The 14019-nt window shown below is 38.4% G+C and overlaps 1 pseudogene; it reads right to left on the reverse strand.

Moving 5' to 3' along the window:
- The window catches only part of LOC121486690, a 44874-nt pseudogene that overhangs the window by 8951 nt on the left and 21904 nt on the right, over window positions 1-14019 (reverse strand).

Below are 14019 nucleotides of genomic sequence, written 5' to 3' on the forward strand. Positions count from 1 at the left end.
AATTTTAAGAAATAAATCATTGGGATCCCTGGGTGGCGCAGCGGTTTGGCGCCTGCCTTTGGCCCAGGGCGCGATCCTGGAGACCCAGGATCGAATCCCACATCAGGCTCCCGGTGCATGGAGCCTGCTTCTCCCTCTGCCTGTGTCTCTGCCTCTCTCTCGCTCTCTGTGTGACTATCATAAATAAATAAAAATTAAAAAAAAAAGAAAGAAATCATTGACTACCATATACCAGGCACCAAAGATACAAAGTCAATGCCAAAGTCATGTTTCATCTAGAAACTGTACCCAGGCTTATTACCTGAGAACAGTGACTCTTGATCTATCACCCTAACTTCCCCTTTTCATAATAAATGTTTCATAATCTTCTCTTTGCTGTCCTTGAATGAAAATCATAGATAATATAAACGAACTATACATGTAATTAAAAATCAATATGATTAAAAAAAATCAATATGATGGTCCAACTGTAATATCCAAGAAAATTATATAAGAATAATGTATATACTTTTCAATATATAAAGACTTAGGCTTCACTGCTCTAGATGATACAGTGAGGTAGTCAGGTGTTACCACTATACATAGAATCATGAATGTAGAAGCTACAAATAGAGAAGGGTAATGATGTGATTTACTGGTAACTGAAATATCAGACTAGTGATGTGCTCTTCAAAACACTGAATAACTCTAGAAAAATTTCAAACCAGACAAAGTTTAATCTTCTCTGGATTTGCATTCTTGGAAAATATAAGATATTAAATTCAGTATATTTAAAGTTACAAAAATTTTACCTTTATATATGAAATGGAATTAGATTCTAGATACAGATATTTGTAAAAGGATTTTAACTTGATCCATTATTTGTGATTTGTAACAGATACTGGATAAATTATTATTGTGTAAACACATTGTATCCATTCACTGCCAGTAGCACCCCATAATCGTTGTGACAACTCCAAACATCCCTACACATTTCTAAAACTACCCATAGATAGCTGTAGTGTCTCCCTTGATAATCAGTGTTTTACATGTTCATAGTTACCCAAACCATAAATCACAATGAAATGCAAACTCTACTTAAACTATGTTATGTGCAAGGCCAAATGGGAATGCAGAATGAGGATTTTGTTTGGATAGTTTACAAACATGTAATTGTACATGGATACACTTGTATGTATCCATATAGTATACACTTTGAATTATTTCCATATAAACATACATGTCTTGTCCCTAAAAGAAGTTTTTTTTTTTTTCCTTACTCCAAAATAAAATAATCAAATGAGAAGCAAATAGTAAGTACTTAGGTCATATTTGGCATTTCAAAGAAAAATTTTATTTTGAAACTAAAGTGTCTCTTTTCACATGTTTTATATTTGGTGTAGAGCCTGGAGTATGCTTGGATTCAAACATGCAACTACAGGAATGGCTTTTATTTTGGAATTGGGTTGTACAGACTCCACTACTGCCCGTGTGGTATGCCAGCCTGATCAATAGCCTGATGAGGCATGTGTGGCCTGCACTGCCCAGCCCCACTATTTCAACCTAATTAGCAGCTGCTCAAAGATGGGAAACAGGTGCAGATCCAGGGCCAGACCAGGGAAGTCTGCCTGTAATTAACAAGGAAAAAAGGGTCAGATATTGGGAAGAATATCAAATCGGCCCACTGGGGTTAGCATGCTGGCCTCAAAGGCATAGTCACCTGAGATCTTAAGCATGCTAATGTAAATTATGCAAGCTTTCAAACAACGTAGCTGCATAATCAGTTGGCAGAGAGGAAAATGATTTTTTCTTTCTTTCTTTTCTTTTTTTTTTTTTTCAATAGAGTAGGGAAAAAGGGCATCCACAAACTTTTTTTTTTTTTCTCACCATGTTGTGGACTTTCTCACCATGTAGTGACATTTTCTAAGAAGCAATCATGAGTCCTTAGAAGAAGTTGTTAACCAATTACAACTCTTACAGAAATAGGTGAAGTTTGGAGGAAAAATCTAATAATCAGATTGTTGATAGAATTATGTACTAACAGATATTTGGAAGCAGACACATTATGCACATGTGGTTATGTTTAATTGATTTTGGTCACTGGCAACGTTTTGAATTACTCCATTAAGTGGGGTCCATTAAGACTAACAAGGACTTGCCAAGGGCCAGGCTAAGTTTGGAGAAAGTGAAAGAGCAAATTTTTGAGCAAAATATGAAGGACAAGTTGTGCACCAAGTTCAAATTCTGGCTTTAATAGCCAAGCTTTCAGCACCAAGGCATTCTTTCTATTCCCATAATAGAGCTTATAGTTCACTCTAGGCTGAAAATACTTTACACCTTGTTCTTTTTAACATCTAGCATTCGTCTCCCAGTAAACTGTCACCTACGTGGTGCTGGATTTCCTAGGTTAGAAGGGAGTTTTATAATTCTGGTTGAGCAATCAGTGGCAGTTCCATTTAACCTAGCCAAATTAACACTATGGTAAAAACAAAACAAAACAAAACAAAAAAAACCCAAACCTCAGATACTTACCAAATGTTTATTTCTCGAGCATGTCTTGTGGATTGGCTATGCCTTGGTATTGACATCATTATAAATCTTACATGGGAGGAAGAGAGAGGATACAGTAGGGCAGAACCTTGGGAGTGGTTTTCATCCCTTCCACTTACATACCACTTAATTTCCCATAACATCAATGAGGTGGGGTGTATAATCCTCCCTTGAGAAGCGGTGGTAAGTACTTCGGATAATAATAAAATCAACTACGGTGGGTTGAACTAAATCTGTATACGTTTTTAGAGAGCTAGTCCTTAACTGGGGTGTGAATACAAGTCCCAATTTGTCTAAAACAGTGTGAATGTTTTAAAATCAGAGTCATACAAATTGATACTAACTGGCTTATTTTTGTTTTCAAATATGCACTATGTGATAGGCACTTTATAATTTTATTTTTCACCCTTGTTGCAATCTTGGAGTTATCCCCATTTTATTGAAACTGTGGCTCAGAAACTTTGAGTAATTTGCTCAAGTTTGTTCAGCTAAAAAAGTGGTAGCATGGGGATTCCAACCCAGCTCTGTCATAGAATGCACTCTTCTGAATGCACTACACTGCCTTAGAAGCTGTGGCAGCTCTGGCAGGCACCTTATCTCATGGGCTTATAACACAATCTGTTGCATCTGTCACAGTCTGAGTGTAAGATGATTGGGGCATAAGAGGGTGCCTGTGCTGTCTGGAGAGCATCAGGCAGTAGTAACTCTGGGCTCAGTGCAGGGTACTTGAGTACTAAGCACAGAACACACACTTTCAGGATTGAAGTCAAAATGACTGAGGTCTTTCTAGGGTCCTTTTACTTTCTATATTAGGGTTCCTCATATTGCATTTTTTTTTTTGCACTGGACAGTTTTTTGCTGTGTGTGTGTGTGTGTGTGTGTGTGTGTAGGGAAGCTGTTCTTAGGATCTTTAGAAGCATCTCTGGCCTCTACTCATTAGATGCCAATAACAACCTTCCCCTAATTGTGAAAACCAATGTCTCCTGACATTGTCAATGTGCAGGTGTACAACACCCTAGTAATAGGAACCACTGCTTTACATCCAAATGATAAATTTGGTACAGAATTAAAATTATATTGATACTGAGTTCAATTTTATATGAACTCTAATCCTCTTGTATTGTATGATAATCATCCATTCTTTAAACAACATTAATTGATCACTTATTATATTCAGGTGCTTTCCTAGCTTGGCTGGAGGAGGAGGTAGTATGATAATTAGTGAGTACAGTTGGGTCTTCACTAGATGATGTGCTTTGTAATTCTGCATCTATAAAGGAGCTAAGAAAAATAGAGAAAAGTTTAAATTGAAGTTGTTTACATGGGCAAGAAAAGACTGAGGGTTTTTTAATATATCCAAATATTTGATAGGAAAGAATACAGGAAATAAAATAATGCCGTTAACCATCCTCCTCTCTCTCCAGGATCAACTCTGACCCCCTATTTTTGACAGACATATCAGAGCCTAAAATATCTTTAAATAAATCCCCTGCTCTTGAAAGATTCAGGGATTTATGATGCTAAATCTGGAAAGAACCTTAACCTCCTCTAAACCTTGGGGCTGAGACCTGCCAGAGAAGATGGTAAGGTGAATCAAAGTCTCTTAATCTTAGGAAGATAATGAAGATGGGAAGGAAGAGAAGGAGAACAAGGAAGAATGCAGCCAAGAGCTGAAAACAATGGACTTAGAGCCACAGTCAGTGTGATACAGCAGGACCGTTGGCAAATCAGGACAGAGTTGAGGTTCAGACTATGAGACCTCAGGCCAGTTGTGCGTTAGATGTTACATCATCTTTAGAATGGGAAGAAGGATTATTGCCTTCCACATTGGTTGCTGTAAGAATTAAATATGTCTTATTTCCTTGCAAGGAAGGAAATGTTGACATTTTAACAGGATCAAATTGGCATGCACATTTAATGTGTTTTGTTAGTCTCCTCCCAATTTTGCCACCAATTGTTATCATGGAAGGCTGGAAGGAAACTAGACTTTCTGACTGGAAAACTGCAGTTTACCTGTAAGTTTTACATACCTGTGTGGAGCTCAGGTCAGGAAGCTTTGGGCTAGATGAGCAGGAGATGGAGTGGGTCCCTATTAAAAAGGCCTACTTTAGCTAAAGAATGAAATGGATGACCAAAAGGGAAGAGGTGTTTTGAAAAAACCAGTTAGCAGAGTTTAAAAAAAACAAAGGAAAAGCCATTATACAAAATTAGAGCCATTTAGCTTTAGAAGGATCTTTGATTCCTGACTGTGACAAAAAGCCAGGAAGATGGGACAGATTTCTGTTTGAGCGCCCTCCGGTTCTGTTAACGGAATATAAATGGTGGAAGTCAGAACATCACTCTCACTCTCCATCTTTTTCTTGTTGAGTTACATTGGACATTTTACATCTACTGGAATTATAAATGACTTGATAGGACTTGGCTCTCTTAGTTTTTCATCATTTGCTTATGATAGTATGATAGTAATTATATCTTAGACAGGAATGCTCTGGAACTTGTTTTAGTTGGAGACCAAGGCCCATGAAACATTAAGAACTGTATTTGATTGTATAACCTTGCATGTAGGAGCCACTTAATGAATACTGGTTGATTGAGAGATTGATCCTACAGAAATTGAAGTCCCATATATGGTTAAGGCTGCTCTTGTAAGTCTAAAATTCCTGTTGTGATGCTTGTTTTTGTTTAAGTACAAGGCATTATTTTTAACTACAAGACATTCAAATTTAATAGTTGGGTGAGCAAGGAAATAAGCCATTTTATCTCTATTTAACAGATGAAAAAACTTAAGTCTAGACAGTATAGTGTTTTATTTAAAGTCACATGGTTAGTAAATTTAAGCCGGGACTCTGTTTCTAGGAAATCATGAATTACCCAACCACAACCTCTTTCTCTGCCTTATAGCTAACAAACACCAGGCTAAAACATGTCCTCTGTAGAACTGAAATGGTGTCTGGGTGCCCTACGTCCCAGTGCATATTATTAATACTGGGGGAAAATGGCTATATCTTATAAACTAGAAGGAAATAGAGTAGCATCATTAGACATTTCAGTCAAGTTCAACAGCTGGCCTCAATCCTTCTTTTAAAATGCAGAGCCTCAAAATAGACAGGCTAAGATTTACAAAAATAGATTTGTCTGTCACTTCTAATTTTACATTTTGCAAACAAGTTGTGCTTCAATGAAAATTTGCAGATAGTTGAGCATCTGGCAAAAGGAAGATTGTCATGATTTTCACGGTTTGGATTCAGACTACAAAGGATAATTGGTAAAGATAATCTTTTGTTTGAATAGCCTAAATGATTTTACTTCACTAACTCTGACAACAGATGGTGAGTATAGTTATTATCAATTCATTTTTATGAGAGGAAGGAGACAGAAGAACCAAAGCACTGAATCCCTTCTCACTGTTGAAGCCACGTAGCATTGTGGAATGAGGTCCAGCCTAGGTTTGCAAGCCTAGCTTTGTCACTAACTGGCTTTGTGAGCCTGGACACATCTCTGAATAGCTGGAACTTCCTGGACGCAGCTGTAATAGGACAGAGTAAATTAGACCTCCCTACTTATAGCATGGTCCACGGACCAGCAACATTAGCCCAGTACCATCTAGCTTATTAGGCTCTCAGGCTTCACTTTAAATGTACTGAATCAGAATACACATTTGAAAGAGATCCCAGGTGATTTCTATGAACATCGCAGTTCCAGAAACCCTGGGTTTAAGGCCATTCAGGTTTCCTTCTAGTTGAAATATATGAGTCCAAGAATGGTGGTGACCATCAACAAGCCCTAATACAGTCCTTGGCATAGAGTGCATTATGGGATGAATGAATAAATGAAGAGAAAGGTATTGTCACCCAGTTAAACTTTAAAGACAAGTCGTCTTGACCAACAAGACCTTGAAATCTCAGAAAGCTCCTTTGTAAGTTGTACTGATTGTTTCTGCCACATAGAAGCATGGGAACCCTGTATTTTCATATGCATTTCTTATTTAAAAAAAATGATGATCTTACTTTCACATTTAAAAAATAGTTGCCGCTAACCCCTTTCTGCACTTACTGATCTAAGTGGTACAAGCACCAAACCAATCTGTCCCTTTCCTTGAAGCTGCTTTCTTTCCCTTTTTCTCTCTCCCTTTCTCAGCCCACCTGCTCAGGCATCACATTACTGCCAGGCCATTTGCACCATCTGCTCATTTAAGTGTCCATTGATGGGAGGACACAGGACACCTGGTGACCATGAAGTCAGCCCAATACACTGAAGGAAATCAGCAAAGTGGTAAAAAGGCACAAAATGAAACAGACCTTGGGAATCCAGAGGGTTGAGTTTCTGAGGAAGGAGGGGACAAGCAAAGCACTTTGAGCTTCCAAAGCCCTGGGCAGTCTTTTAATTTCCTGACCTTTAGCTCAGTGAGCACTGCCCTGTAAAAGGAGAGACATTCCTAAGGAAGCAGGAACATATTCATTTTCTGCTGAACAGCTGCTTCCTGCAAAGCAAATGGTACATGGTGAGCCTGCTTCGGGTACCTATTGGAGTGAAGATTGTTACGTGTCTGAAAGGCCACTTGTGTGTCCAAACTGCTAGCTAGATCATTGCTTCTAATTCTGCAAAGCATCTGTAGTCAACTGTTTATCATTTCTGAAGGCATATTCAGACAGAAAGACCTAGCTATAACCTGCAGAAATATGGCCAGAGGGCTACTCTGGAAGACTGGGCCTCAGAGAACCAGGTAAAGGGCCCCAGGCCAAAGTTAGGACACACAACCCTAGACTTACTCCAGGGAACCTCAGTGGTCAGTTAAATGTCTCCTTCTCAGTCCAGAGTTACTTAAAACCAACTGTCATACACTTAGGTCATGGTTTTGATTCTTAACAGAAAGTGACTGTTCTGTTTCTTTTCAGCTGGCAGTATGCAAGTTCATTAAAAGCATTAACAGTGGTGGGCATGAGGCTATTTCAGTCTGTGAACCTTAACAGAATCACTTCAGAATTCATTGTAGTTAACCAGAGCCATTTGTACAGAAGGAGTACAGTGACCGAGAGAGTCATTTCTGGAAATAGAATCCTGACTTCATAATTTACTTGTATAACTATGGGTGAATCAATGTTTTCCTTAGTTTCCTTATTTATAAAATGAGATGATGGTAGTAGCCTACCTCACAGGGTTGTTGTAAAGACTACATGTACCATGTAAAGAAATAGAGCCTGGAGTAGAGTTAACTGCTACACAGTTTGCTATTATTCGAGAAGTGAGATTCTTCTGAAACTTGTTTTCTCTCTTTTTCTTACCTATAGAAGATAGAAGTTAATTACAGAAAATGTTAAGATCAACATTCTGCATAGATTCCAGGTGATAAACTTCTTCCATCTTTCCACTTCCTGCCAAGCCTTATTTCCCATTTTCTTATTATTTGACTCCTAGCTCTGTTGGAGAAAATAAGAAAAAAGAAATCTATCTAATGATTCTTTCCTATAGTATCTTCCTTGTCAGCATCTGCTCCATTACCAGTAGATATTGATGTATTGAAGGTTCCCTCAAGCTTGTTCAAACAGGGAATTAACTTTAATTCTCAGCGATGAGAGAGGGCTTAGTTGGAGGCAAAGTATCTTGCTGCCCTTAAAACTAAGTCCCGGCCCTCACATTGGGGTAAGTCAAGAGTCTCAAACTCAAATGCTCACTAGGGCCTGACAGGTGACCTGAAAGAGTAAAGTACTATCAGCCTCTCTTCTATTGTTAACTTTTGACAAAGATAGAGTGATAGACATCTATTGCTCTACTTGGAGATAGATAATTGTGTAAGACCAGGATTGACAGCCATACACACTAGATCTTAGTTTGGGAAAAATTAACAAGTGGTAAGAGCACTGTGGAGAAATGGCACCCATATGAGTTCAAGAGAGAAGCTGCCACTCAGTTCATGTGAGCCCCATGTTGCTTGATTTTCTGATCTTTAAAAAGAAGCCTCAAATATGGAATTTTTTTTCAAGTAAAATCTGCAGATTTTTTATCAGTTGAAAATTTCAGACGTCAGAACATGGAGGGGGGCAAATAAAGCATGTTTACCAGTTGAATTTAGTCTATAGGCTTCAATTTTGGGTTAAGTTACGTTCACTTATGCCAGCCAGTAAGTTATGAAGAACCCTCTATTCCAGCCAGTAAGTTATGAAGAAAGAACACTGCACGTGCCTTGCAGAGGGCTGGGTGCTATAGGGAGAGAGAAAAATCTTAATCTTGGTCAGGAGATAGGATTCTGATGCATGAGGACTTTTTCACTTTTTATTTTGAAATAATTTCAAATATACAGGAAATTTACACAAGTAGTGCAAAGAGTTTCCATAGATCATTCACCTAGATTCTCTAAGACACAGCTAATGTTTTACCATATTTACTTTCTGATTCTCTTTGTCTAGTTCTTTCTTTATCTCTCTTTCTTCTTTCCTTTTTGAGCTTATCTCTTTCTGTGTGTGTGTGTATGTTTGGTGTGCACATGCATATGTGCATGCATATACGATTTTCCTGAAATATTTGAGAGTAAGTTGAAGAATCAATGTCTTTTTACCATTTGTCCTTCCAAATTATTTAGTGTATTTCCTAAAAGCAAAAATATCTTTGGGCATACTGCACTGTAATAGAAGAAATTAACATTAATGCAGTTATTATCTGATCTTTAAACATCAGTCAAATTTTATGCCCCTATTTCTTTACAGAAAAAGAACAATTTTGGGTCCAGAATCCAACAGTGTCCATGTTCCCTCTTCATTGTCTTGTTTGTTAGCTGGGGTGGGGTGGGGAAGCAGTTTCTCTTCTTCTTTCATAAGAAAAGACAAACCTCTTTTGCCTTTTATAACATTAACATTTTAAAAGAGTACAGGCGATTCCTCAATATTTTATTTTATTTTATTTTATTTTATTTTATTTTATTTTATTTTATTTTATTTTATTTTATTTTTTGGATTCCTCAATATTTTGGAAGAAAAGAGATTATCTTTCATGTTGGGCTTGTTTAGTTTTCCTAAAGATTAGATTCAGGTCACGCATTTTTGTCAGGGATAGCAAGAAATGATGTTGAGTCCTTCTCAATGTGAGAAAGACACAATGGAAGTGTTTGAGGAAGACTGTCCATTTGTTTTGGGAAGTTAATCCTTCTGGATTAACTGTGTAAGTACTTGCCCTGGCATTTTGCTATTGCTTTTGTTATTTCAGCCTTGCTATTAGATGATTCTATTTAAATTCTTTGAGTCTACATAAAGATTCCTCCTCTTCTCCCACTCTGTACTTGTTTTCATGATGAAATATCCAGATTCTTTGGATCCATCTGGTATTGAGATTATGTACAAACCTGTGCAGTTTGATGAATCAGTAGCTGAGATGATAGCAATGTAAAGCAGATAGGACTCACTATTGAATTCGGTAACAGTAGCCTTTCCCACTACTTGGGCCCCCGGAAGCTTTAAATCTGAAGCAAGAAGCAGACTATGGATTAAAATAGAGTATAGAGATACCTAACTACTTCATCTTCATCTTCACTTTAATAAAAGAAATAATACCTTGCATTTATACAATTTTGAAAAATTCCCAAAACTTTATTATATTTATTATCTCCTTTTATAAAAGAAAATAGTATACCGGTGAAGATTTTAAAATATTAGCATGAGATAGTCTTGCACTGGAATCCTAGTTTTGTTCCTTGGGACAGTCATTCTGTGAAATGCTTTATAAAGCCCCCAAATTTGAGCAGTACCAGAGAGCAGCACCAAAGCACAGGCTTTTGAACAAACAGGTTCTAGTTGGAACTTCAGATTTACCATCCAGTATTTGTGGAATCGCAGACAATTTGCTCTCTGGAGCTCAGTTTCCTCATTTGTAAAATGGAGGATGATCTTGCCAGACTCTCACAAGGATTAACAAGATAAACCAAAGAAAAACATTTAACTCAGTGCTCTTGGTAGATTGTACAGTCCAATAAATGTGAATTTTCTTCCATATTCCTTTTTATCTAGGCACCTTCAAGGGTTTATTAATTCTCTCCTGTTACAAAGTCCATTGGGAGGAATTTCAGTACCTAATGATACTGAAAAAGATTTGGTAAAACAGATGCCCAGAATTTTTTTTTTAAGATTTTATTTATTTATTCATGAGAGACACAAAGAGAGAGAGAGAGAGAGAGAGAGAGAGAGGCAGAGACACAGGCAGAGGGAGAAGCAGGCTCCCCACAGGGAGCCTGATGTATGACTCGATCTCAGGACCCCGGGATCATGCCCTGAGCCAAAGGCAGATGCTCAAGCACCACCCAGGCATCCCAAGGGAGAGGGTTTTGGTTTGTTTGTTGTTTGTTTTACCTTGGAGGCAGAAGCCTTCTTCCCCTTCACTTCACAATCTTATGTACTTGTGAGGCAAGAGCATTCATAACCTTTTCAAGAGCCTTTACTCAATTGTCCCTCACCACAGGCAGAGCAGGTAATCTATGTAGGGTGGCTTAGTTATGGAGCACAGGCTTCCCATTCTAAAGAGAAGTACAAATAAGATATTTGGAAAGGTGCCTGGGTGGCCTTTGGTTGTCTGCCTTTGGCTCAGGTTGTGATCCTAGGGTCCTAGGAGAGAGTCCCACTTGGGGCTCTCTGCTCAGCACAGAGCCTGCTTCTCCTTCTCCCCCTACCCTCCCCCTGGCTTGTGTGCTCTCTCTCTGTCTCTCAAATAAATAAATAAATAAATCAAATACAAATGAGATCTGGAGATGCAAAGTGAGATGCTTGCTGTCACAGCAAACATTTATTGTATATTTTTATACACAGCTTTTCTGACCTAAATAAATTTGGGTCCAGGTGATGGAATAGTCACAGGGACTTCTGAATTAATAATGGGGATAATGTAATAATAATAGCAAAATCATATGGTGCTTACCATGTACAAGGATTGTTCTAAGAGCCTAATGCACACTATCACTTATACCTAACATTTTAATCAATATTTAAAATTTTTTTGCAATGGTGAATGCAAAATTTAGACTTTTTTCCCCCTTGGTGGGGAATACAACTGTTTGCAGTACATTAGTCCTGTTTTGTTTATTTGCCAAGAAACCTTTGGGTAGATAGTTTTCTTATGTAACTTATTCCTTTTGCTCTTTCTTTGTATATTAGGATGAATATTTTTCAGGATGCATCATACTGCTTTTGGTTCCAGGCTGAATGTGGCTTTGTCTTGCAATGTGTATATTTGTGCTGAAGTAGTGTGGACTCATATGATTAGGTAGGTTTGTTGCTGGAGGCAATATTATGCAATTGCTTAAAATCTTACTCAGTTCAGATGGTTAACAGTCTTCAGTGGCATTTAATTCCTGTTTTGTGTTTATTTGTATTCAAGTACTTTAAGACAGGAGTTTAGTTAGCTTCCTGGGGTGAGTTTCTGCCTGGTATTATATTATTTAAGTTACATTTCAAATATAGCAGGGGGCAAGAAGAGGAAGGAAAAAAGGAAACAGAAGAGAAAAAAAAACATGGGACACATTGTCATTCATTACCCACTAAATGTTTAGGAAGTATTGTTTTCTTCAATAGAGCCAGAGATACAATTAGCCTGAAGGGCATCGCTTTCTATGTAAATCCCAGGGGAAGTCTCCCAGTGAGTGCTGAAGTTGAGTGTGGTTGTCTATAGGCTTTTCACTGTTCCATTCAGGTTCTCAAGTGATTTTTCAAGGAGTCCCAGTGCCAAGTTGGAAACTTGGCTGATGCTCCGTATATAATAGAATGGAGAATCAAGTCTTAAGGAGAGAATGGAAATACAGTAAACTATTAGGAAGGGGTTGTTTTGTCCTGTTGAAAGTTGCGAGGGCTGGCTTTACTGTAGATTTAAAGAATGAAAGAAAGATTGATAATTTATTTGAGTAGGTATTGAGCAGGAAGATCCAAGTACCAACCCCAAGTGAGGACTCCCGCCACTGGAGGTGAGCAAAGATCAGAACACAGACAACCGTTAGCAATAAGAACCCATAGACATCCACCCACCACCTCATGTAGGCTTCAGAGTCCCTGCGGAGAACTCAGCACTCAAGGCACTAGTCAGTAGAGTATGCTACTAAGAGAAAGAAGAAATTCAGCAAGATCAGTGTCTGTAGTGTGGCTAACAGGTCCCTCTGATAGCCATTCAGGGGGGTGGACTGTATTTGGGACTCTGAAGCTGCTGGCAAAGACCTGGTTCTCTTCTCTGGAGGCAGTTAGATTGATAGGGCTAGCAGGCTACTATATGACCCATGGACTTATGCCATATGACATTCATTTGCACTGAGTTGTATTAGGTTGTGTACCCAGAAGAAGGGAAAGGTTTCTCCTAATCAGGAAGAATCAGGGGCTACATGATGGCTCCCACCAAGCTTCTATGTAGATGAATGTTTCAGGCCCAGAACACTGATGGGGCAACCCTCAAAGCACCAAATTTCAGGGTAGCTGTGTCCACAACATTAGCAAGGGGCAGAGGGGAGTGAAGACTCAAACTAGAAATGTGCCCCTTGAAAATGAAAATTTCATGTGATTATCTCCATCTCTCCCCCTCAATTTTACAAATGGCAGACATTACTAACCAGTCATGGAAGTTTTTCTAAATAAATTGGGGGTGCAGTCAGAGTCCTTTTGCTTTTTTTCTTCAGAATCTTTTTTTTTTTTTAAGATTTTATTTATTTATTCATGAGAGGCAGAGAGGGAGAGAGAGAGAGAGAGAGGCAGAGATATTGGCAGAGGGAGAAGCAGGCTCCCCACGGAGAGCCCGATGTGGACTTGATCCCAGAACTCCAGGATCATGCCCTGAGCCAAAGGCAGACCCTCAACTGCTGAGCTACCCAGGAGTCCCCAGAATCCTTCTTAACAAATCTTTTCATGTGGCCACTGTCAACTAGGGGGAGTTAGTATATGATTTAAAATCTATTTATTTGAGAACAAAAGATCTTATGAAATTAAAGACATATCAGCTCTGAGGTGGAAAGAAAGTGGAGGACAGTAGTGAAGCGGGCCTGTGAAATGGTGTCAGAGGAAGAAGAGAAGATCCCAGTAGGGGAGGAATGGATCTTACAACTGGGTTGGCATGGATGGATGAATGAATGAATAAATAATGAGAGGTACATTTGAATTAGTCAGAATGTCTGTATTCCCCTCATGGCATTTCCTTCATTTTTAAACAACCTTGGGCAAGCCCCATATGTCAGATATTTCCTAGCAAAACAAAAATCGGAAGTGTGGCAATATCCTGATAATTCAGGCAAAACCTCCACTTCTGCTTGGAGTACAGAAAATACCACTGGGAAAGAGAATTATAAATAAAAACATGTTTTTCTTTTATAACAGCATGTCATTACCATCTTTATGAATTTATATGACATCTTTTATTTAGGAAAGTAAATGGAATTCCATTAATGTTTATAAACAACTACTGAAGAACTGTGCAGTGTAGGATAGCATTACAATCCGATATACCTGTGAGGAGATTGGAGCTCTTATTTCTGAGTGATTA

Source organism: Vulpes lagopus, chromosome 1, assembly GCF_018345385.1.
Source record: "Vulpes lagopus strain Blue_001 chromosome 1, ASM1834538v1, whole genome shotgun sequence".
NCBI lineage: Eukaryota > Metazoa > Chordata > Mammalia > Carnivora > Canidae > Vulpes > Vulpes lagopus.